At 36.3% G+C, this 27,506-nt stretch overlaps 1 long non-coding RNA gene across 2 annotated transcripts in view; it reads right to left on the reverse strand.

The window, feature by feature from the left end:
• LOC115302137 overlaps positions 1 to 26,805 on the reverse strand; it is a 76,356-nt gene extending 49,551 nt beyond the window's left edge. Inside the window, exon 1 of one of the 2 annotated variants that reach the window (XR_003913430.1) lies at positions 26,730 to 26,805. This is a non-coding gene — a long non-coding RNA (uncharacterized LOC115302137). Of the gene's footprint in view, positions 1 to 8,250; positions 8,360 to 26,729 lie in introns of those variants that run through there. The other variant, XR_003913429.1, reaches the window with a different exon arrangement.
• Positions 26,806 to 27,506: the final 701 nt, after the last annotated feature.

Raw genomic sequence — 27,506 nt, forward strand, 5'->3', positions numbered from 1 at the left:
AAAAAAAAAAAGACAGTATGGTATCGGCATAAGAAAGATATAAACATTAATGGAACAGAATGGAGACTCCAAAAATAGATCCACACTCATATGGCCAATTAATATTTGATAGTATTACAATTCCACAGTAATTCAATTTTGAAAGATTATCTTTTCAAAAAACAATAGTGGAATAACTGAATACTTGTATGGAAAAAGCAATAGCTTTGACCTTTATCTCATACCATTCAAAAAAATAATAATTCAAAAGGGTGGTAGGCCTAATAAATGTAAGAACTAAACTATAAAACTTCTAAAATAAAATATAAGAGAAATTCTTTTTGATCTTGGATTAAGCAAAACATTCTTTGACATGACCGAAGAACCCCACAAAAGAAAATGGTATATTTGACTTCACCAAAATTAAAAACATTTGCTCTTCCAAAGACCGTTCTGGGGCACCTGCGTGGCTCAGTTAGCTAAGTGTCTGACCTCTGTTAAAGTCATGATCTCCCATTCATGGGTTCAAGCCCCGCGTCAGGCTCTGTGCTGACAGCTAGCTCAGAGCCTGGAGCCTGCTTTGGATTCTGTGTCTCCCTCTCTCTCTGCCCCTCCCTCGCTCATGCCCCGTCTCTCTCTCAAACATTAAAATAACAAAAACATTTAAAAAGTTAGAAGAACAAAAGACACTGTTCTGAAAATGAAAAGATAGTCCACAGATTGAGAGAAAATATTTATAAGCTACTACCATTTACTTACTATACTACTATGCTATTACTATACTATTCAGTAGTAAAAAGGAATAAACTGATGCTATACAAAAAATTTAAATGAATCTTCAAAAAGTATTAAGTGAAATGAGCTAAACAAAAGATTCCATGTTTTATAATGTTATTTATTTGAAGCTCCGGAAAAGGCAAAACTACAGTTTTACAGATCAGTAGTTATCTGAAGCCAGGGGTAGGGTTGCTGCATACTGTGAAGGGGCATAGGAAACTTGCCGGGGTGATAGAGCTCTAAATCTTGATTGCAGTAGCAGGTGCAATATTAAACTTAGCCAAACTCATCACACGTAAAATAGGTACATTCTATTGTATATAAGTTACATTTCGACAATTCTGCTTAAAAAATAGTACCACATTCTAAAATATTCAGAATTAGTTAAAAGATGCTTTTGGAAGAGCACTGGGTGTTGTATGGAAAACAATTTGACAATAAAATATTATGGAGGAAAAATAAAGATGCTTTTATTCTCTAGTAAACATGACAATACATACAATACAAACATATGTACACGTATCAGGCAGTGCACTACAGTAAAACGAGAACAGGTTTTGTAATCCAAACACATCTGGGAACAAAACTCAGTTCTTCTGTTTTTGATTGGACTGTTCTCTGATCCTTGATTTTCTCATCTGTAAAAACATACTTCATGATATAAATTTACAAGTCCCAGGAAAAGTTCTATTACAAAGCACATGATATTATTTCCTATGCAGTCACATAGTTGGCATGAGGTTTCTTAGAAACACCCATATTGGAGCAATATTTTGTATAGTAATCTTATTGGGTAAAGATACAATTTATGATGACTATTCTTCAGAGCTGCTATTGGAATCCTGGATTGTTCTTTAGTAATCACTTAGTTTATCTCTGTGGCAAACTTTAAGGCAAATTTGTAATTGTATCATTAGAATTCCATTTGACCACAAGAGAAATCCTCTCAGGCTAAAGCCTTCAGCACATATGAATACTTAAGAAGAAAGAACATGATTATCTCTATCTACCAAGGTCAATATTATTAATGATGTGTTTGAATTATATTTACTTTTTTTTTAATTTTAGTGTTTTATTTATTATTGAGACAGAGACAAAAAGAGTATGAGCAGGAGAGGGGCAGAAAGAGAGGGAGACACAGAATTCAAAGCAGGCTCCAGGCTCTAAGTTGTTAGCACAGAGCCCAATGCGGGGCTCGAACTCACAAACCATGAGATCATGACCTGAGCCAAAGTTGGACACTCAACTAAGCCACCCAGGTGCCCCTGAATTGTATTTACTTATCTGGTGAATATAAAAATAATTATACAATATCAGCTTGTAATCAACCATTGATTGCATTATTAGCTCCAGTTGTTCAACCTTCCTTGGGATCACAACCTTTGTCATCTAACTTTTGATCTCTTCCAATCAAAAGGTGTATTTTTTCTTATGCTATACATAAAAAATAAGCTCAAAATGGATTAAAAGCTTATATATGATACCCGAAACCATAAAATTCTTTAGGCAAGGAAAACAAAAACCAAAAATAAACTATTGGGACTACATCAAAATAAAAAAGTTTCACATAGCAAGGGCAAACATCAACAAAACAAAAAGACAACCCACTGAACAAGAGAATATATTTGCAAATAATATATCTGATAAGGGGTGCATATATATAGAAGTTATACAACCCAACACCAAAGTAACAAAAATCCAATTTAAAAAGTGGGCAGAGGACCTGAGTAGACATTTTCCAAAAGAAGACATACAGATGACCAACAGATGCATGAAAGGATACTCAGCATCACTAATCACTAGAGAAATGCAAATCAAAACCACAATGAGGTATGACTCCCTACCAGTCAGATATGGCCAGTACAAAAAAGACAAGAAATAACAAGTGTTGGTGAAGATGTGGAGAAAAGGAAACTTTTATGCATTTTTAGTGGGAATATAAATTGGTGTGACTGCTATAGAAAACAGTGTGGAAGTTCCTTAAAAAACTGAAAACAAAACTATTGCATGATCCCATAATTCCACTACTGGGCATTTACTTAAAGAAAACAAAAGTGCTAATTCAAAAAGGTATCATGCACCCTCATGTTTATTGCAACATTATTTACAATAGCCAAGATATGGAAGCAACCCAAATATCCATCAATAGATGAACAGATAATGAAGATAGAGCATATATACGTACAATGAAATATTACTCAGCCATAAAAAAAATGAAATCTTGCCATTTGTGACACTATAGAATGACCTAGAGGGTGTTACATTAAGTGAAATATATGAGACAGAGAAATATAAATATCTTAGGATTTCACTTATATGTGGAATCTAAATACAAAATAAATGAACAAATTAAAAAACAGACTCTTAAATACAAAGAACTAACTGGTGAATGCCAGAAGGGAGGATGGGGATAGGGATGGATGAAATAGGTAAAGGGGATTAATTGGTACAAATTCCTAGTTATGAGGTAAACAAGTTATGGAGATGAAAACTAAAGCATAGGAAATATAGTCAATAATACTATAATAATGTTGCATGGTGGCAGATGTTACTACACGTATCATGGTGAGCACTGAATAATCTATAGAGTTCTTGAATCACTATGTTGTATACCTGAAACTAATATGACAATGTGTGTCAGTTATGCCTCAATAATATTTTTAAAGGTATGTTTTTCTACCCTTTGATTCTGAGCATGACTATGTCATTTCCTTTGGCAAATGAGACTCTAAAAGACATTATATAAATATTTGTAAAAATGTTTACTTGTTGGTGCTTTCCTGTCCCTACCAGAGTCATAAAAATACACCAGTTAACCTGTCCCTACCAGAGTCATAAAAATACACCAGTTAACCTACAGATAGATGAGAAAACACATGATCAGAATTGATTTCCACCTGTTGTCCTAGCCAGGCCAAAGGCAGCTGATACCACAGTGAGCAAGCCGAATCAAGATCACCAAAGCTGCCTAGTCAACCACCCACACATTGTGAAAGCAATAAAAGCTTACTGTGTGCCAGTGAGTTTTCTTGGGTATTTGTTACCTAAGATTCCTGCAGTGCTAGGTGAATTGTGAACAGTCTTCTGGAAATATTCTTTTACCCATTTCATCCATAAAGTGTATCCCATCTTAATTTTGTTTTGAGAAAAGAAAGACAGCCTTTTTAAAATGTTTATTTATTTATATATTATCATTTTAAGAAAGAAAGTACACAAGTGGGGCAAGGGCACAGAGAGAGGGACAGAGAGAATCCCAAGCAGGCTCCACATGGTCAGTGCAGAGCTCAATCTCACAAATCATGAGATCATGACCCGAGCCAAAATCAAGAGTCAAACACTTAACTGACTGAGCCACCAGGCACCCTAGCATGTTTTTTTAATGAGGAATAATGGCCCATATTTATTAATAAACACTAAAGAAGAACAAAATTAGTATGTCATTTATAATAAAGTAAATTCTTACTTTTCTGGTTTTTTAAGCATTTTTGTAGCACTTTGTGTTTCAAAATTGCTGTATTTTTTCTTTACTCTTTTAAGGTTGTCTAGTATATTTCTGATGGCTTTCAAAGCTGCCATTATATTCTGACATTTATTCTTCCTATGTATCTTACACTTTGAGGTTTATTCAATTTTAAGATAGATTTCAGAAGATTTTAAGTCTGTAGCAAATAAAGGAGCAACCATGGCCTAAACACTTGGCAATTGAGATACTAATTGTTACTGGTGGAAAGTCCCCTGTTCTGAGATGTACAGACTCCCTTAGGAAAGCATTAATATTTCCCCCCATGAAGTTCACTTTCCAGACCTCTGTGCTCTTCCTCACATACTCTCATAAAGGTAGACCTGACTCCATTTTTGAATAAAGTATGTTATGAAGTTTTGTCACATACACGATATTTAAACCCAAATTACACAGATGTTTCAGAGACAACACCATTAGAACTTAGAGCTGGACTTTCTATGCTTAAAATCCTAGCTCTGCCACTAACTAGTTGTATGAGATCAGACCTGCCATTTAACTTCTAGAAGTCATTAAGAAATAATCTGTAAGAAGGGAAAATAATCATGAAAATCACATTGTTGGCCTCATCAGGTTGTTCAGGGAATTAACTTTATGTAAAGTACTGAGGACAATGCCTCATTTGTTAGAAACTGGAGACAAATGTCAGCTCCTACTCTAGTGTTATCACAGTGCTCTACCAGAGCTTAGGGCTATACAGTCCTCTCTGCAGGATAGCTACTAGGGAGTATTAAAAAAAAGTGTATATTTATATACACACACACTCACAAACATAAACATCAAATTTTCATCCTATAAAAGTGAAAAATAGTCAATACCACAATAAGGACTGTTTAAACAAATAATGGTATGTCTAACCAATGGAGTAACATGCATCCATTAAAAATAAATTGTTAAGAGTTATTTATTTATTTTTTAATGTTTATTTATTTTTGAGATGGGGAGAAAGACAGAGCACAAACAGGGCAGGGGCAGAGAGAGGGAGACACAGAATCCAAAGGAGGCTCCAGGCTCTGAGCTGTCAGCACAGAGCCCCACAAAGGGTTTGAACTCATGGATCATAAGTTGGTATTTAACCGACTGAGCCACTCAGACACCCCTACCCATTTATATTTTAAATGTTATTCAAATGATTTCCTTGGGGCACCTGTGTGGTTCAGGTGGTTAAGTGTCTGACTTCAAATCAGGTCATGATCTCACGATTCACGAGTTTGAGCCCCGCTTCGGACTCTGTACTACCAGCTTGGAGTCTGGACCCTGCTTCGGATTCTGTCTCCCTCTCTCTACCCCTGCCCTGCTCATGCTCTGTCTCTCTCAAAAATAAACAGGGGCGCCTGGGTGGCTCAGTCGGTTAAGCCTCTGACTTCGGCTCAGGTCAGATCTCACGTTCGTGGGTTCGAGCCCTGCGTCAGGCTCTGTGCTGACAGCTCAGAGCCTGGAGCCTGCTTCCGGTTCTGTGTCTCCTTCTCTCTCTGACCCTCCCCCTCTCATGCTCTGTCTCTCCTGTATCAAAAATTTGGTGGTGGTGATGGTGGAGGGCACTTAAGGGGAAGAGCACTGGGTGTTGTATGGAAAACAATTTGACAATAAAATATTATGGAAAAAATTAATAAAACATTTTAAAAAAATAAAATAAACATTAAAAAAAGGGATTTCCTCTACAATTTTCCTATGTTTTATGTACACCCAATTATATTCAATTGTACATATATTCTTTGCCTACTTTCTCAAAAGAAGTTCTCAAAACATGGTTTTTAAAATACTTTAGTCAATAAAATCAAGTAAGTAAAAGATTCATAGGTTTTTATGATTTTACTTCATTTATGAATTTCCAACACCAAAGACTTAGCCCCCAAACTTTCAGGGAGTTAGAAATGTGCTATGAACACAAGGGCCTATTGTTTAAGTACATGAGGAAATTGACAGAGTTCTTTTACTTTATTTTTTAGTTCTGAGATCTGTAGTAAATTTTTGTAATCACATCAGCCATGTTCTTTTCTCCAACTTATGCATCTGTCATGAATTTTTATAGACATATAAAAACTAGAATAATTATAAAATTGATCATTATACATAATGACCAACTCTTCCAGTTGAATAAGAGTAAAAGCAAATAGGAGTGAGTAAAAAAATTGACAGAAAAGCAAAGAGTCCTGAGAAGATTAAGGAAAGTCGGAAGCCAGGAAAGGGGAGAGGGTGGAGTCTCGCTACATTACAATTTAATTATGTAAATTTTCTGCCTTCCCACTGTTTTGAGTTGATTTAAGACCAGAAGTAACTGAATACCATTGTGATGCTCTTCTCATCTATTTTCTGTTTGAGCAGAAGTGCTAGAAGAGAAAGCCCAGGCATTCAAGATTTACAACTCAATTCCTCTAACTGAGAGTTTGAGTAAATAGCAACACTGTTTTAGTTTCTCTGAGACTTTATAATGAGAACTGTATTCTACTGGCTCAGATCAAGCATACTAATTAGCCAACTAAATGATGTCACTGCAGACAACTTTCTCAAGCTTCCGACCTGCTAATCAAAAAGCCATAAATCAAAGTTCACACCCAATTGCTAAAAGAACTTGACCTACAAGTAAAAAGAAAACAGCCAGGAAAGGTTGAGAAATTCTGAGTTTGTCATCTTGTATCAATTAGTGATAAACAGCAAGTGATAAATCCTCTCTTAGAACTGAGACTAAAAAATTTCTGCTGACTGTTTACTGATTTTGTTTTTATTTTGATCATTACTTTTTAAGTTGCTTTGATTACTGCTAGAGTGGTAACTCATCAGGAGAGTAAAAGACATTGTAGTCTGTTGCTTCTTGGCACGGCACCCTACTAATAGCGTCCTAAATCCACAAGGATAAAGTGAGGTAAATGTAGGATAAAAGTATTTTTGTCCCTAATTTACAGCCCTCAGCTAGCTGAGACTGAGCTTCATTGATCTTCATTAATCGTCTGGGAAGGACGCTCAATAATGGCTTACCCTCCTCTTTACTTAAATAATATCAATTGCTTTAATTAGCAAACATTGTAAATACTCTTCTATTTATTTACCAGATACTCATACCCTGTGATTCCCACAAATTTGCCATTGATGAGTAACCTATGCAGTGTTTACTGATTTTAGCTACTGAAGTAAAAAGGGTCAAATACAAACACTTCTGCATCTTGATATTTTACGTTTAACTGGATATCGTTCTAAGAAATACAATTATGGACATTTCGTACCCTATGTCCCAAATTCACACTATGAAAATGGTGATTATTATAGACATTCCATATCTCTCCTTTAAAGAAATCATGTTTGCTTGTTTCAAAGGAAAAAAAAACAAAAATTGGACACTTTAAAAATATTCTGCTCCAATGAGATGCATTATGTTTTGTAAGTGTTACTCTGATACAATGGGGAAAAAAAAACAGTACCTCAGTTTTCATGTACTCACAGTCTGTGTGACAATGTACAAATCACTTAACTTCTCTGGGTCTCAATTTCTGCATTTAATTATCTGCTTAAAGGCAGGAGAATAGACTAGCTGGTATCTTGAGATACCATCTAATTCTAGAAGTCCTGGAAAACAAGCCCTGAGATTGTAATTCAGGGCCAAGAGAATAATATAGTGATCAGTAAGTAGATTTGTAGAGTCATTTCCACAGCGGTACCATTTTCTCTTTATCCCATTCAAGCCTCGAAACCTTCTATGTGATAAACTGGCTTGTATTATTAGCTACTCTGCCTGATAAAGAAACTGAGCCTCAGAGAAGTTAATGCCTTCACCAAGACTATAAGCCTAATAAATTGTGCCAAAAGGAACAACTCCTGGGTCTTTTGCTCTAAGTCTAATGCTCTTTCCACATTACCGTATTTTTCTCACACAGGTTTCATATCCAAATTTCTGTAAGTTGCATCTTCAAATGCATTCTGTTAGCTTTTGAGAAAAGCATCCCTTTCCAATTTTACTTGGCAGAGCTGAGTTTACAAACCTTAACATTAAATCGAACGGTGCAAGAATATATCCTGGTTTGTGAGAGACCTCAAAGAAAAATTTTCCCAGCCTTCATATAGCTCTTAAAATAATTCACAAACACAGATGGTCCTCATGCAGATAACAAAGTCAGTTGCATATAATTTAAGTATGATGTCATGGCTTGAAGAACTTCTTCTCCTTGCTACCTGTGCTCTCTATCATCTGAGAAGATGCTTTGTGAACATAGCAATGACGTGACAATAGCCAACTAGCAGATTTGGGGCAAGTTAAAATATTTGCTGATGAGGGAAGGCACTAACTCAAGAAATAACCAACCAGAATATGCAGGAAAAATGATACATGAGTAAGAAACCAACAATTTTTTAACATTCAATTTAAGTCCTGTGTTCTTCTTTACAGACATCATGGCTACTCAAGCTTTCATTAATCTCCCTCTCTTTAGACCTTATACAGTGTGTACAGTTTCTCCCACACGGAGAGGGGCTCTATTACCCTCAATTTGCCCTCATTGTGAACACTTGGCTTTGGAAGCCACTTCCACGTCCACATTGGCATGTCCCCTGCTTTCATGTTCTCACATTCCTCTACTACCAGACGTAAACCTTAAGCCCTGTGCTATAAGAGGAAGATGTATTTCTTCCATCCCAGTTAAAATGTAGGAGTATCTTCTCCTAGTAGGATTTAGGTTCTATGGCACCATTAATCCAACTAATCGTAAGTATAACTAGCTGTTTTAGATTGGATTATTATGGCCATAAAATATTTTTTTCTGAGAGGAAAAAGCCTTCAGATTCCAAGGTGACTATCTCTCAAATAATCTTGAAACATACCCTATTTATAAATTGATAATAGTCCATATTCTAACTTGTACTGTTCACTAAGTCACACCTTCCCTATCTACACTGTAAGTATTCATTTGGGTATATGAGCCACTCTTCTATTCTACCAAACTTTCCACAATGCTTATCAAAGTTTTGAGTCTATAGTGCATGCCGAAAAAAATATTAACTGGTGAAAAGGCAAAGAAATTCTGAAAATATCAATATAGGCATAGGAAAACTTAGAAATTACAACTGTCCAAAACCAATAATTATACAGCATATGCTGAAATTCAAGCTATGTAAATATATCAGTGTGCCCTGTTAGAGTATTTGGTTTATTGTTTTAGGAGAATAAGCTGAAAGGCAAAATGGCATCAAACATAACAAAACATAGCAAACAGAGAGATAAGACAGGGAAAGACAGAGGGAGACAGAGAATAACACATGGGAACATGGGGATGGGGGAGAAGAGTGAAGAAAGAAGGGAATATAACAGGAGACCCAGGGACAAAGAGGTAAGCAGGATGACACAGACATTAAAGTTGAAATGCTTTGAATAAAAATTACCCAAATGTAGGCAGTTATTGATTACTAAGAGAAAATGACCAATAATTTTATAGGTTTTCTATTTCTAGACATTTATATTTTTTTCCTTTTTTTAATTTAACTTTTAGTTAGTTAAGACGTGATGCCATATTGGTTTCAAGAATAGAATTCAGTGATTCATCACTTACAACACAAAGGGCTCATCGCAAATGCCCTCTTTAGTTCCCATCCCCCACCTCGCCCGACTCCCATCCACCTCCCCCCATCAACCCATAGTTTATTCTCTAAGGGTTGTTAAGAGTCTCTTGTGGTTTGTTCCCCTCTCTTCCCTTTTTCCCCTTCCCATATGTTCATCTGGTTTGTTTAGTAAACCCCACATATGAAATTATATGGTATTTTTCTTTCTCTGATCGACTTATTTCACTTAGCGTAATACATATTAGTTTCATCCAAATGATTGCAAATGGCAAGATCTCATTATTTTTGATGGCTGAGTAATAGTCCATTGTGTGTGTGTGTGTGTGTGTGTGTGTGTGTGTGTATACCACCTCTTCTTTATCCATTCATCAATCAGTGGACATTTGGGTTCTCTCCATAATTTAGCTATTGTTGAAAATGCTGCTATAAATATTGGGGTGCATGCACCCCTTCAAATCTGTATTTTTGTATCCTTTGGGTAAATAGCTAATAGAGAATTGCAGGATCATGGAGTAGTTCTATTTTTAGTTTCTTGAGCAACCTCCATACTGTTCTCCAAAGGGGCTGCAACAGTTTGCCTCCCCACCAACATTGAAAGAGAGTTCTCCTTTTTCCACATCCTCACCAATACCTGCAGTTTCTTGTGTTGTTAATTGTAGCCATCCTGATAGGCATCTCATCATGGTTTTGATTTGTATCTCCCTGATGAGTGATGTTTAGCTTCTTTTCATGTGCCTATAGTCATATAGAAGTTTCCTTTGGAAAAATGTCTATTCATGTCTTCTGTCCATTCTTAACAGGGATAGTTGTTTTTTGGGAGCTGAGTTTCATAAGTTCTTTAGATTTTTGATACTAACCCTTTATCAGATATGTCATTTGCAAATATTTTCTCTTTTTATGCTGCCTTTTAGTTCTGTTGATTGTTTCCTTCACTATGCAGAAGCTTTATAAAAGATTAGGTGTAGGTTCCCTTCTGGACCATTGATCTATGTGTCTGTTTTTATGCCAGTACCATACTGTCTTGATGACTACAACTTTGTAATATAGCTTGAAGTCCAGAATCATGATGCTTCCAGTTTTTTCGTTTTCAAGATTGCTTTGGCTATTCAAAGTCTTTTGTGATCCAATACAAATTTTAGAACAGTTTACTCTAGCTCTGTGAAAAATGCTGGTGGTATTTGACAGGGATCGCATTAAATGTGCAGAATGCTTTGGGTACTATAGAGATTTTAACAATGTTTGTTCTTCCAATCCATGAGTATGGAATTTTCCATGTCTTTGTGTCTTTTTCAATTTCTTTCACAAGTGTACTATAGTTTTCGGAGTATAGATCTTTTACTTCTTAGTTAAGATAATTCCTAGTTATCTTATTGTTTTTGATGCAATTGCAAATGGGATCAATTCCTTGATTTCTTTTTCTACTGCCGTTATTTATATATAGAAATGTAACAGATTTCTGCATGTTGATTTTATATCCTGCAACTTTGATGAATTTATGCAGTAGTTCTAGCAAGTTTATAGTGGAGTCTTTCAGGTTTTCTACATAGAGTATCACATTATCTGCAAATACTGAAGTTTTCATTCTGTCCTTGCCAATATGAATACCTTTTATTTCTTTTTGTTGTCTGATTGCTGAGGCTAACACTTCCAGTACTATGTTAAATAGTAATGATGAGAGTGGACATCCTTGTCTTCTTCCTCACTGTAGGGGAAAGGTTCTCAGTTTTCCCCAATGAGGATGATAATTAGCTGTGGGTCCTTCATATATGACCTTTACAATCTTTAGGTATATTCTATCTATACTTACTTTGTTGAGGGTTTTTAACAAGAATGGATGTTGTATTTTGCCAATTTTTTTTTCTGCATCTATTGAGAAGATAATATGGTTCTTATCCTTTCTTTTATTAAAATGGTGTACCACATTGATTGATTTGCAATTATTGAACCATACCTATAGCCCAGGAATAAATATCATTTGATCATGTTGAATAATTCTTTTAATGTACTGTTGAATTTGATATGCTAATACTTGTTGAGAATTTTTTCATTCATGTTCATCAGGGATATTGGCCTATAATTTTCCTTTTTAGTGGGGTCTTTGTCTGGTTTTGGAATCAAGATAATGCTGGCCTCATAGAATCAGTTTGGAAGTTTTCCTTTGATTTCAATGTTTTGGAACAGTTTGAGAATTATAGGTATTAACTCTTCTTTAAAGAATTCTCCTGGGAAGGCATCAGTCCAGGATGTCGTCTGGCTCAGGACTCTTGTTTGCTGGGGAAGTTTTTGGCCACTGATTCAATTTCTTTGCTGGTTATGGGCCTGTTCAAATTTTCTATTTCTGCCTGTTTCTGTTTGTGCGTTTCTAAAATGTTTCCATTTCTTGTAGATTGCCTAGATGGTTAACATAATTTTTCATAGTAATCTCTTATGGTTATTTGTACTTCTGTGGTGCTGGTTGTGATCTCTCCTCTTTCATTGATGATTTTATCTATTTGAATCCTTTCTCTTTTTTTATAAGTCTCATTAGGGGTTTATAAATTTTGTTAATTCTTTCTAAGAATCACCTCTTAGTTTTGTTGTTCTGCTCCACTGTTTTTTTTTTTAATTTCTATATCATTTATTTCTGCTCTAATCTTTATTATTTACCTTCTTCTGCTGGTTTTAGGCTTTATTTGCTATTACTTTTCTAGCTTCCTTAGGTGTAAGATTTGGTTATATATTTAGGGCCTTTCTTGTTTCTGGAGACTTGCATGAATTGTAATGTGCTTCCTTCTTAGGACTGCCAAAAGTTTTGGACTGTTGTGTTTTCATTTTCATTGCTTCCATGAATTTTTAAAAATTTCTTTTAATTTCCTGGTTAACCTATTTGTTCTTTAGTAGGAAGTTGTTTAACCTCCATGTATTTGAGAGAGACTCAAATTTGTTCTTATGGTTGACTTCAAGTTTCATGCTATTGTGGTCTGAAAACATGCATGGTATGATCTTGATCTTTTTGTACTTGTTGAGGGCTGAATTCAACCCAGTATGTGATCTATTCTGGAGAATGTTCCAGGTACACTTGAGAAGAATGTGCATTCTGCTGCTTTAGGATGAAATATTCTGAATATATGTCTTAAGTCCATCTGGTCCAGTGTGTCATCCTAAACCCTTATTTCCTTGTTGATTTTCTGCTTCAATAATCTGTTTCTTGCTGTGAGTGGGATGTTAAAGCCCCCTACTAATATTGTATTATTTTCAATGAGTTTCTTAATGTCTGTTAGTAATTTATTTATATATTTGGGTGCTTTCAAGTTGGGGATATAAATATTTATAATTGCTAGACCTTTTTAAAAATTTTTTAACATTTATTTTTTTTTTGAGGGGGGGGGGCAGAGAGAAAAGGAGACACAGAATCCAAAGCAGGCTCCAGGTTATAGGCTGTCAGCACAGAGCCCAACGTGGGGCTCAAGAGACACAGAATCCAAAGCAAGCTCCAGGCTATAGGCTGTCAGCACAGAGCTCAACATGGGGCTCAAACTCATGAACCAGGAGATCATGACCTAAGACAAAGTCAGAGGTTCAACTGACTGAGCCAACCATGTACCACTACAATTGCTAGATCTTCTTGATGGATAGACCCCTTAATTATTATATAATGCCCTTCTTCAGCTCTTCTTAAAGTCTTTGTTTTAATGTGGGGCACCTGGGCGGCTCAGTTGATTGAGTGTCAGGCTCATGATTTTGGCTCAGGTCATGATCTCAAGGTATGTGAGTTTGAGCCCCACACTGGGCTCTGTGCAGATGGCACAGAGCCTACTTGAGATTCTCTCTCCTTCTCTCTCTCTGCCCCTCCTCTGCTGTGCTCTCTCTCTCTCAAGATAAATAATAAACATCAAAAAATAAAATAAAGTAATAAAATTAAATTAAAAATAAATAAAAAATCTAGTTTGTCTGATAGGAGTATGGCTTCTCTGGCTTTCTTTTGACATCCATGAGCATGATAGAGGGTTCTCCATCCCCACACTATCAATCTGCAGGGGGCTTTAGGTCTAAAATGAGTGTCTTGGGGTCTTTTTTAAAAATCCATTCTGATACTCTATATGTTTTGATTGGAGCATTTAGTCCATTTACATTCAGAGTGATTATTGAAAGATATGAATTTAGTGTCACTGTGTTACCTATAGAGCTGATGTTTCAGGGGATGCTCTCTTACTGTTTCTAGTCTTTGTTGTCTTTGGTCTTTTTTTCCTCCACTCAAAGAGATCCCCTTAAAATGTCTCTTAGGGTTGGTTCAGTGGTCATGAACTCCTTTAGTTTTCATTTGTCTGGGAAATTTAATTTCTCCTTCTACTTTGAATGACAGTTTTGCCAGATAGAGTATTCTTGGCTGCATATTTTTTCTACTCAGCGTGTTGAATACATCCTGCCACTCCTTTCTGGCCTGTCAAATTTCTTTGGACAGATCTGCTGTGATCCTGGTTCTGCTTTCCCTTGGAGGTTAAGGACTTTTTTTCCCTTGCTGCTTTCAGTATTCTTTCCTGTCTATGTATTTTGTGAATCTCACTATGATATGCCTTAGCAATGGCCAGCTTTTGTAAAGTTTAATGGGAGTTCTCTGTGCTTCTTAGAATTTGATGTCTATGTCCTTCCCCAGATTAGGAAAGTTTTTCCTCTATAATTTGTTCCCATAAACCTTCTGCTCCTTTTTCTCTCTCTTCATCTTCTGGGACTCGTATGATACAAATGTTCATATGGTTTAATAAATTGCTGAGTGCCCTAAATCTGCTTTTGTGATCCCTGACACTTTTTTCCCCTCTTGTGTTCAGTTTTATTATTTTCCATAATTTTATTTTCTATATTGCTAACTCACTCCTTTGCCTAGTCCATCCTCATCTTTATGGCCTCCATTTGGGACTGCATCTCAGTTATAGCATTTTTAATTTTAGCCTGACTAGATTTTAGTTCTTTAATCTCTGCAGAAAGGGATTCTCTGGTGTCTTCCATGCTTTTTCAAGCCAACTAGTATCCTTATAATTGTCTTAAATTCTAGTTCTGACATCTTACTTATATCTGCATTCATTAAATCCCTGGCCATCATTTTTCCTGTTCTTGCTTTTGAGATAAATTCTTCCATCTTGTCATTCCAGAGGAAGAAAAAAATCATCATCATCATCATCATCATAACAGAATAAAATAAAAATTTTTAAGTTTTTTAAAAAAAAATCAAATATAGGAAGCTAGAACCTACATGTGTTTTGGTTTGCTTGTTAAGAGAAGCTTGATAGAAAAAAGAGAAAACAGAAAAGACGCACAGAAAAAACATCAAAATTTAAAAAATTAGAATAATAAAATAATAATAAAGATAAAATAATTTGCTCTTTCTGTATCCAACAAACAGAACAAAAGAAATGCAACAACAAAAACAGAAGCAACAGCAACAAGAAAAAAATGAACAAACAACAACAACAACAAAATTAAACTAGATCCAGTTCCCTCTAGAGCTGAAACTTTGCAGTCCCCCACGGTCAGTAGATTAAACATGTAGAAGGGATTTGTGCTGGTCTTTTGGGAGATGGGCTGGCTACTCTAATTCTCAGGCTGACTTGACCTAGATGTGCCTACAGGGCACAGAGGGACAGGGCTTGTTGGAATGGCTCCAGTCTCCATTTGGTGGTGCTGTGATTACTCTGTTGATCAGTGTTGGTGGACTAATGCTGAAAATGGCTTCCCCCTGTTCTCTCGGCTCCAGAGTGGGAAGTTCACGCCCTCACAGATGCATGATTAGTCACCTTCCCTGTGTCCCCTGCTTCCATCAACTCCTTGTTTTCCCCCTTGTCTATGTTCACGCCATCTGCCTACCAAGCAGTGCCTCTCCCCAGAGTTTTCTCTCAAGCACAGGTCTGTTTCAAAACCCCATACTTCAGAGACGCCGTTCAGACCCATGCTGACCTTCTGGGGGAAGTTCTTGTGGCACTGTGGCCAGAACTGGCTTGTCCCAGGAAACAGTCACACCACTGCACAGTCGCAGAGGCTCAGAGTTTGTGACAAATCTCAGCACACAGCCAGAGCCAGTAGCCAAATCTACAAATTGCTGCCCTCAGTTGGCATCTTTGTTCCTATATGGGTGAACGTGGGCTTGATGGCACCCACTAGGTCCTTCACCCACATAGAGGGGTATCACCTCTAGCAAATGCACTCCAAACAGTGGAACCTCTTCTCCCTGTGTGACCAGGGGATTCTCAGACCACGCTGCCCACTCCCTTTGCTCCACTCTGTTTCCTCACTGAAGTATCACCAGGGGCTGACCTCTGAAACTTTATATTCTGTAATCTGCTATTTATAAAAAACTGGTGGAATTGAAACCCTCCCCTTTTCCCCCACTCAATGGTTTTGGGGGACGGATTTCTTGTGCAGTCCCCTGTGTGTATTTTCACTCCTTCTCTCTGCTGCTTTCAGGGGGAGTGCTTTCTTGTATAAACCTGATGCGCTGGCTGTCGCCCCGTCTTTTCCCTCTCCTCAAAAAGGTCTCCCTTCCCTCCCCCAATTCACCTCTCTCCACAACATACCTGTCATGTTCTCTCTCTCAAATTATGCAGACTGTACTGTTAATCCTAAGATTGATTTCCTGGGTATTCAAAATGGTTTGATACTGATCTAGCTGTGTTCGAGAGGCCAAATAAGCTCAAGGTCCCCTTACTTCTCTGCCATCTTACACATTTGTATTTTAGTCTCCACATCAAAAAGAAAGGAAAGAGGAATAAGATACTTACAATTGAATAAATATATTTAAAGTAGATTCCTGAAAGGTATTTCTCTGGGGAAACTGCGGAATTGATTAAATTGCTGTTGGTTTCCTCAATTTACCAGTTAAGCATCTTCCCACCTTCATAGACTGTGTGCCTCCTCCTGATTTAATTTTTAATTAAAAAATCTATGTTTAGCAAAGGTTCTAAATTACATTCACTCTAAAGTATAAATGACTAAGTCTACTATTCGGCGCAAATTATTAGCAGTAGTGTGTCCAAATAATTTCTTGTTAAAACAAGAACAGAACACTTTGAAAGTAAAAGGAGATACTGTTAGTGATAATGCCAGGAAAACAGGTATAAAGTGGGACGGGTCTAGGGGAAAGGAGATTTGTGGTCCTTCCTAAGTAGGAGAGAGAGGTTTGAGGGAAAGATCCCCCTCCTGAGTCTCCAAAACAAGATAGATTATTACTCAATGCCATGTAGTAATAATGTCAGTTATATACCAGAGTTTAATATGACCAAATCACCACACTGAGCTATTTTGTATAATCTCAGGATGTTATGGACTAACAGGATATATATTACTTCAAACTATGATTTCATCAAAGAGTCATTCTCTAATATGTTCTGCTTCCCTGAATACCTAATGCAATAATTTACAAGAGTTTTGGCTTGTAAAGCTACAAATTTCTGCCAATTAATTAACACTGCAAATGGAAACGCTAACAATTGTTTGATTTGCATTCATATGTGATTTTATATAATCCAGGTTCAGACCTCTCCTTTTTTTTCCCAATTACTGAAAATTCATGTTAGAACTCAAAACATATAGTTTTAAACCAGAGATATTTCTAGCAAATAGAATTTGTATTTTTTTTATTTTTTAATGTTTTTAATTTATTTTTGAGAGAGAGAGAGAGAGAGAGAGAGAGTGTGAGCAGGGGAGAGTCAGAGACAGAGGGAGACACAGAATCTGAAGCAGGCTCCAGGCTCTGAGCTAGCTGTCAGCACAGAGCCCAACGTGGGGGCGAACCCACGCCGTGAGATCATGACCTGAGCGGAAGCCAGAGCTTAACCGACTGAGCCACCCAGGCGCCCCTTCAGTTTTATAATACAAATATATATTTATATAAGTTATGTGTATATACACACTATTTGCTATATCTCTGAAGGTTAGGTCCACAAACAAACCACATAATCAGCTTGCCCAAAAAATGTAGTCTGTTGATACTAAAATTGGCAAAAATACATATTAAAATAATATAATTTTACCACAAACCTAAGCTTTATAAAATGTCCTTTTCACTCAGTGTATATTTTTCTAAAATTATCCCGCTCCTATTTTTCTTAGCCTCCTTCTGACCACAACCACCCACAAAAAAAAAGAAAGAGAGAGAAAAAGAAAGAAAAAAATGAGAGCTAGAAAAATGTCAGGGGCATAAAATACCCTCTTATTTATAGTTGTCTATGTCTGGCATTCTCTTAATTTATGGCACAGACTGATCTACTCCACCTTCCTACAAACTTTCTCTCAACAATGAAACAAGCATTCAGTAAGTCCAAAATTCACTAAAAAATATCACAAGTTTAATTTTTAATTATTCTGTGATCTCAACAAGGCCTCGTTTAGTTGTGAAAAATCAGCACATTTTATATTTAATTAAATTAATGGTGATATAACTTAAAAACATTAATTATTCATCTAAATATATATCGTGAAATTTCACTCAATGTGCTGACACTGCTACAGGACATCTTTGAATGAGCCAGCCAACAAGATTCTTGTTTCAACAGAGTTTACATCGCAATAGAGGAAGAGTCAGAAAGAATTAAGGTCAGCATTATATTGTTCACAATTCTCTACACTACCAAATACAGGAGAATTTAAGCCATTCTCAAAAAGTGTCTAGAATTTTGTTTTCCTGTGTGTTTAAATGCCTATGTTGGTAAGTGAAGGTGGGCAACTGTTGTGTTATTGAGTCTACAAAGCCACCTGCTTAGACTCACAATGTTAAGAGGGCTCTTCTTATTATTCAGTTATGTTTAAAGGGAAACCTATCCTTTTAACACTGATATCTCAAAGTATGTCATTTCATAGTTAAAAACATAATATTTCTGCATGGCTCTTCACAAATAAGCAAAGCAATATAAATTATAGAGCATAAATATAATGTATCAAATGGCAAAAAAAATGATTGCATGTACTACACACCTGTTACTCATTGAAAAACACTCAGATTGTTTAATGCTCTTCACCTTCCCACAATTTCCATTCATACCCACCCCAGAGCACTTGTGAAGTAGGCACTGAGCTGCTCTCTTGAGATATCAAATTCTCTTAAGCATTATGTGAGTGAACTTGCATATTGAAATGAGTCCGGAGACATGCTATTAGCAAGTAGGTTTTTAAATGTAAAATCTTTATGAAATAGGATCAGCATTCTCTTTAGGGTTAAAAAATAAGTGGATATCATTATAGAGTCATGAATTAAATTTCATTTCATCTTCAAGTGCCAGGACTATGGCCTACAGTTACGTATTTTGTCTAAAGCACAACGGATCTGGCAAAAGGTCTGAACGGGACTGAAATTCAATCCATGCTCTCTGCTCATTCTGAATGCTGTGCTCTGGTGTAAGGTGCCATCAGCCTCCAGGAAAAAAAAAGGGGGGGGGGCTCTTTCTAAGCTTCCTAGAAAAGTTTCCTTTGTATAATTCTCCCAAAAATTCTGTAGAGGCCGGCAGGTCTCGTGCAAGTCACCAGTACTACAGCCTATCATACAACAACTAAAGTCAACAACAACTACATAAAGAAGTTTCCACAAGCCAAGCCTTTCTCTTGTCAAGAATCCAGGGTTAATTTTGAAAATAAGAGTTGAAATTCAAAGAGTTAGTTTCTTGTAAGCCTATAAGAACAACAACAAAAGGCTTAGAGACGAAAATGTTCTTTGTATGAGCAGATGGTGCTACTGCCCACTTTGATCACATGTTTTAGAGGGGCTTCCCTATAGTGATAATAACTGGACACAGATTCACACATAGTTCATCACCACATCCCACTTGTGACCAGGCACATAGGCCTGAAAGAAGCCATAGAGTATAGTGTCTGACTAAATGGACTGAAAGAATTAAACCAATTATCTGGACTTCATCGACCCTGTGATCTAAACTTGAAACTAATCTAGCACCTATTCCAGCTAAATATCCCTAAAGATACCCTGTTATTGGGAGCCACCTGAGGGTCTGGGCTCCTAATGACCCCTCTCTGTCCCTAGCTCCCAACACAATACTGGGTATATAGATTCAATAAGTATTAGTTGAATAAATAAGAAACATTTAGCAATGGCCATTTAGTGGTTCTTAATATCCATGTAGTAAGCTCAACGGTGAAGGTAATTAAAATCCTATCTCCAGTGGAATCTAAACTCATTTCCTTTTATTAGGCTCTCAATTCAATTCTATAAATATTTATTGAATACTATTAAGTGTAAGGCACTATATAACTAAAGTTGTGAGGAATACAATGATAAATTCATACAGAGTTGCTGCTTTCAAGTGATTATTGTTTCATGAAGGTAACACGGGTACAAAGGCAGAGTGTATCAATCAGCATGTTATTCTCTACTAAGGTAAGAAACCTACAGACAATGGAATTCATTTCAGAGTCACCTTATGAATTTAAGCTGAGCTGCCATAGCATTAAACTGAAGTGAATAGCAAGAGCTTTGACATTAGCAAGAGGGTTTTGTTAACATTTTCGTCTCAGATTTCCCAAGATCTAAACATTCAATTGTTCTCCCAGGGAAGACAGAGTACAATGTCATGGTACCCAAGAAGAGTGTGATGACTGAGAATGATAAGCATGAACTGTCGTACAGCAGGAAGCTGGAAAAACAAAAACGAGCCAGGAAGTCTAGGTAGACTTGCCCAACAGAACTGCAAGTACATGCAGGCTTCCTGCCCTCTGATTTCTTTCTATGTCTCAGGGTCACTGCCACCCCCAGGAGGATTTACAAGCACCTCATGCCGAGTAATTGACATTTAACATTCTTGAACTCAAAAGTATGATCATTGTACATCTTAGGCCTTTTGTATTCATACTAAAAATTATGTAAACTGCCCAATTGTCTGCGAACATGATGGCAGTTCTGAGGAGAAAATGCAATAAATTATTTTGAATAGAATTCATTTCAATTTTCTCTTTGTCCAATTTGAATACCAATCATTAAATGAAAACAGGCCAAAATTATATCATGAAATTGATGTTACCTTTGAGCTATAGGTTCTTAGTATTCTGGATTTGGGTTAGCTAACTCTGTGCACCATAAGACAGAATGCTGTACAGTCACACTGAATAAGGCAGTTGGCCAACAATACAACGTAGACAAAAAAAAAATCAAAATGTTATTGCACTTGCCCATCATTCATAAAATGTAATAGGCAATTCACAGTCTCATATTCTCATCACAGAGAATGTAATGAAAAAGAAAATGTCACATGATTAGTCATTTTTCCTGACAAAAAGTTTAATAGGAAAGAGAGAGCGATGTATTGCCAATGTAAATCAGTCCTTGTGCTTGTGGCCTTAATGCTGTATTTCCATGGTGATCACACATCACTGTGTTCAGGATAGCCCAAATCTCTCTTCCCCTTAGGAATCTAGCTGGGTTTTTTTTTAATGTTTTTTATTTTTGAGAGACAGAGAGACACAGCAGAGCAAGAGAGGGTCAGAGAGAGCGGGTGTCACAGAATCTGAAGCAGGCTCCATGCTCTGAGCTAACTGTCAGCACAGAGCCCGACGCAGGGCTCAAACCCACGAACTGTGAGATCATGACCTGAGCCGAAGCTGGACACTTAACCGACTGAGCCACCCAGGAGCCCCTGGCTGGTTTTTAGATAGCCCCAAGAACTTAACAAAGCTCAAGAAACAGGGAAAAAATGTAGAAGAATGACTAGTACAACAAACAACTCGTGCTTAATGATATATATTTTTTGTAAAAACAGCTTTTAATAAATCAAAGCAGAAATGCAAAAACTAACTTCCAAATATCAAGAAGAGACAACACATTATTTTCTTTTAAAATATATGTCTTAGAACAATACCAAGAAAAACAAACTAAAATTGGAAGCAACATGAAGAAAAAATGGTTCATTATTAAATAAAATGACCTGACTACAGGGTATGCTCTAAATTCAAAGGGCAGAAGATAGTTCTTACTAACAGGAAGAAGGAAATCTCCTATTGATAGAAAGAAATCAGGAAGCTTTATCAGTTTCAGGCCCCAAAGCCAATACATCTAGTTTGCATTTAAATAGAAGCAGGATGAAAGAAAAATAAATAGTAAACAATATAAAAATCAATAAAATAGCAGAAAAGATAAAAAAAATCAAGAAGAGGTATTAGGCTGTATTTACTATAGAAATAAATTTGATTAGAAAGTGAAATAAAATGCTAAAAACATATTGCTAAATTTAGTCCTATAAATTACTTGGGAATTTCAAAACCGAAAAGAATATAATGCAATTCAGTTCCTTAAATAGAAGCCCCCAATATAAAAGGCATTAAGCTAACATGATGGCAGCCTGTTCAAAAATGCACGTCAAGAACTGAAAGAGTAAAGTGTAATTAATTTGGCTTTCTTCCATTCCACATCCAAGTGTGAATATATGCCTAAGAAACAACAAAGACAAAAGACAACCGCTGTTCCCAAAGAGATTCATCATTGATTTGAAGAAATACCCACAAAGGCAGAGAAAGCAGCAGATCTGGCACATGTGTGGTAATGAACAGCAACGGGAGAAACAGCCATAATAAGACACTCTAAGAACATTCCAATTACTTTGACTCCTGAACCAATTACTTGATTATAAAAAGAAATGATGATAATCCATATGTCTTGGGCTGAAAAGTAAAAATATTATAGAAAATGCAAATCTATATCTCCAAAGAAGGAAGTTATTGAAATATTTTAATGACATAAAACTTAACATGTTTTGGGCTCCATTAACTAGAAATACTAAAACCATAGACACAAAATACCATAAACTGTAGGAAGAGAAGAAAACAGAAAGTTCCCAGCCAGGGATTTGTGGCAGTTGAGAGCTGTGTGCTGTGATGTGCAGCAGGGCTGTGGGATTAGACACAGCTCCTGGAGGGCTGCTGTAAGTTGCAAACCAGCATATGTGCAAGGGGAAGAAGCAGCCCATTAGTAAACCTTTCAAATACAGATGGGCTCCCAAGAGGTTAGTTTGTACATTATTCACAGAAATAACTTTGACTACACAAAGATTTGTGGAGCATTTCAATTGCCCTTAGATAATTAAGAATTTGTTCAGTGAACAAAAATGGAAACCTTAAAAATCACAGTAGCTGAACTAATTATTCCAAAATGGCATCATTTATTTGATAGCAAAATAACTTTGGACAAAAATTAATAGGAGATTAAATTGTGGTCACTTAAACTGTCTGAAGAAATACAAACAAAGAACAGAGAGCCACTGAGTTGTTGTTGTGTTTCCCCTTCAAAGGGTAGAGCCTCCATTAATAACTGTAACTCAACAGGTACCATATCGGACTGAAATTCAAAGCATTTCTTGGCCTGTAACTTAGAAAACTTCTCATAATAGATTCGCTCTAATCATAGCTTTGGTATAATCTGCTAAAATGTTCAATAAGCCCAGTTGCACTTGGGCTACAAGCAGCATACAATTTTCATTTCTGCTCTGTGATTGAGTGGCTAACTCTGGCGAAAATCCTTCTGGTTAAATGTGGCTTTGAATAATAAACTCACGTCCTTTAAAAGAAGAGGGTTAGGTGCATGAAATGAGGAATGGCTTTCACTTAAACTGCATTCCATTAATGTCTCTTAAGTGTATCATCCCTGTGCTTGTGAGGGAAATAGTCTTGGTGCAGCATAGAAAGAAGGTACCTTCATCATATATTTAAAGGAAACATAGCAAACTCACACAAGTGGAGTATTCTATTACGCAAAAGAAGTAGTATAAATAAATACATTCAGGAAAAAATGAACTTAAGGAGCAAGAACAAGCACACACTGAAAATAAAATGGGATCAGAAAAGTCAAGGAGCAAAAGGTCAGGAGTGTAATATTTATGTTTTTACTGTCTAACCACTTTCTTACTTTTTTGCCCCTAATCTCTTTATCGCTTTTCAATTTTTCTTCTAGGAGTCGAGGCTTTTGATAATAAATATACTAACGCTATCCCTGACCAAGTCCATCCTTATACCACACCTACTAGTTATATTAGCAGGTCACTTTCCCTTCCTCACAAGGTTTTTGTTTGTTTGTTTGTTTGTTTTTCCTAACCATGTTACATGTTAGGTGTCATAACGTCAGTGGGGAAAATTCCTGGGGTCAGAGAGTTCAGATCATTATTCTTCCTCTGACTTCTTTTGGCGTCATGAGTGAACTATTTAATCATTCAAATCCAACATAAGAATTGAGAATATCACTGAAGCTTGATACCTAAACCTAAAACCGTATCTGCTCAATTCTAATAACAAATCATCCATGGCATTAATTTTTTAGAACAACTGGATTACATTCCAAAAATTCCCAAAAGTCACTTGCTCACTCAAATCTAAGGCTAAGGGTCATTTTGTTAGTATGGTAGGTCACAGGACTAACAGATCCTAACAAATTAATTATGGTTTACATTTCAAAAGTTTCTTATACAATTAATAAGTTCTTTTATGTATCCAAATACAGAAAGAAAGTAGTTAAACATACCCTGGGATTTTTCTAGCATATGTTAATCATAATGATGGAGAGGCATCCTTTCTCCACTTTCAGTTTATGATGCCTAACCATTCTATTCTAAATGGTGATGATACTTAGACCAACTCAAGAAGGCCCATATTCATTTCTCATAACTATAAACATTGTCTCTATTTTTATTCCTCAAAAATACATCTGTGTAATCAACCCTGACCTCTCACTTATAATCAAGTCCTATATTTCTAATTGCCCATTGGACATCACCAATCACTGTTCCATCTCCTCCAACTGTAGAATTACCTTCCTTCCTTCCTTAAATTGACTCTATTTCTAAGTTGGTTAATATATGAAAGTGAGTAGCATAGTTCCTGGCATATTAGCCAGTGTTTTCTAAGAGTTAACTCTTCTCCTCAAATTCCCTATTTCTATTAGTACCCCACAACCCTTTTAGTCCCCAAGCTTAATATTTCAGATCTTAGACTATTCCCTCTGCTCTATTATCTTTATCAAGTTACTATCAAGTCAGTTCCCTATTCCTACTTCTCCTATTCTAGGTCAAGTTTCTTCATACCTGCATTAACATTCCATAAGTTACCTCTATCTAAATTCACTTACACCTATCTTGTTCTCTACCACGGCAATTTGACAGTTCTCAAATTCATTTTGGTAAAGGCTTACATTTAGCATAGTGCACCCCTTCACAAATCCTATAGCAGATTTGTATCATGTAGAAGTCCAAATATGCATATAGGAGATAGGATATGTAATTGAGAGGCACTACTATTTCCATGCAGGAATTCCTTCTAGGCATTTTTTGGGAAACAAGTTTTGCTAAATTTCAAATCCCAATACAAATCAGTCAAAAACCAGAAAGATGAAAAAAGTATACCTTTCCTATTAAAATTCAAGTTTAACAACTAACAAAGAAGTCTTACTGGTGAGTCTCACTGATGTTGAGTTGAAAGCAAGACAGAAAATGCTGATACGCTGGGTCAAAGATTAAAGTCCATACTTCCAAGAAGCAAGGCAGAATTAAATAGGATAAAATTGTTCATGATTTGTTCCATCTTGCTTGTAGTTATTGCCTTTTTATAATAGTGTATTCATGGCCCTGTCTACTGCTAATGGTTAGTCATCCTTTCAAATAAAATAAGTATTAATATATTTATGTGTATTGTATACTATAAACAAATCTTATGAGTGAAATTCTAAGAAATAATATGTAACAAAAAGAAGTAAGTCCTTAAATTGGCAATTTTGACAGGTGATTTTCTGTAATACTATAAATATTGCTAAGACATCCAAATTCTACACTATTTGCACACTACCCAAAAATGTTGGCTGGTGTTTTACAGCATTTGTACATTTACTATGGGCTATTCATTTATAGGCTTGTAAGTATGCCTAAATTAATATTTCCTATTTACTGTACAACCTTTTTAGAAATCCTTAATAATATAAAAAGTATGAAATATTTTAAAAATAACTTAGGACTTTAGGAATCTCCAAGAATTCCTGGTAATTTCAATTTCTTATTTCTGAATCCCAAAGATTAATAGCTGTCAGTAATACTGAAACATTAAAAAATATAAGAACACAATTCTAAAAAGTACAAAAGAAGAAAAAAAACACAGAAAACACCCAAAAGATGGCATTAGACACTGGTTATAAACTTTAAAGTATAAAGGGTTGTGTAAACACATGGGAATAGGTTAGACCCAGAAAGAAGATCACATGCAACACTACAGAAGTGCAAACCCACAGGATTATTTGAAGAGCAATGAGTCATCTAGTTTGGTTACTGTGTGAGTACAAAGACTAGGGTAGAAAAAAAGGTGAAGCTACATTTTGAAGGGTGTTGAATGCTTAACAGACAAATGTACCTATCTGAAATTGGTTCAACAAATAGTCGTTGAATAATTCCTGTTTTCTCCATGAAGTCTTTCCCAGGGATTTTTCACACCTCCTTTTTTCAACTTTTATAGAATTTAACATTTTTACCAGACAATTTAACAGCTGTGAGGATTCCAGGGAAAGGCTTCAGTGCTACTTGATGGTATTACCACCCGGGACTAAGAACTGCCTGCATCCTGTCATGTCAAAAGACTTCTGCCCTGTAGGGTTCCTGGGGGAGCCCTATGCACTAAGGAAAACAGCAGGATGAAAATTAAAGTACCATTATATTTATAGCTGAACAAGTAGCAGAAAGTCCTCATACTTAATTGAACTTAACCTATATCACGCGGCCTGGAAGCAAGTTCAGGAGCATCTAAAAAGATGGAAGAGGAAGAAAAGGAAAAAATGAGAAAAGGATAGTTGGATTTATCCACAAAGACATAGGTCTTGACTAAGTCTGTTTAAAGACATGGTCTTGAGTAAGTCTGTTTACTGTTGTGCCAGAAAACATAGGACAGAACATAGAACAGAGCATAAAATTCTGCTCACTAGTAAATCTTGGTCCAATGGTGATTCTGGGCTCTGACCAAATTAGATTCTTCTTTCATGAGGGCCAGGAAGCATCTAGTAGAAGAGGGTAGATGGTAGGGACATCAATTGACTGTTATTTTAAAATAGGATATCTTTATAACAGGACTATTAACACTTTGGGGCCAGAAAATTTTTTGTAGAAGGGGGCTATGCCATGCATTGTATGATGTTTATCAGCATCTGTGGCTTGATTCCAATATCATTCCCTGAGTTGTGACAACCAAAAATGTTACTAGACAAGCCAAGTGTCCCTAGAAGGCAAAAATCACACCTGGTTTAGAACCATTACCTTAAAACAACTACCATTTATTCTCACTCACATGAGTGCTAGTCACATGTTGGTTGGGAGGTTAGCTGACCTGGCCTGATGACTCTGCTTCAACCTGCAGCTTCCACTGGGAATCTCTGTAGTTGAGCTCAAGTTTGCATTAAGTATATTTATGACAATACACATGCTTAAACAGCAGCTATCTCAGGGAATTTCTTTACATGACAGTGGCAAAGACACAAGAAGGGAAGCCCAACCATACAAGTACATTTTAAGTCTTGGCTTGTTTCATATCTGCTGACATCCCATAGCCCAAAGAAAAGCACAAGATTAAGTTCCAAATTAGGGATGGGGAAGTACATTTGACCAGTAGTAGAGAAACTCCCATTTATGTAGCAAAGGGCATGGATACAGGGAATGGTAAAGAATTAAGCATGATAATTTACTCTACCACAGTGGACCTGAGG

This window comes from Suricata suricatta, chromosome 9, assembly GCF_006229205.1.
Source record: "Suricata suricatta isolate VVHF042 chromosome 9, meerkat_22Aug2017_6uvM2_HiC, whole genome shotgun sequence".
In the NCBI taxonomy this organism is placed as follows: domain Eukaryota; kingdom Metazoa; phylum Chordata; class Mammalia; order Carnivora; family Herpestidae; genus Suricata; species Suricata suricatta.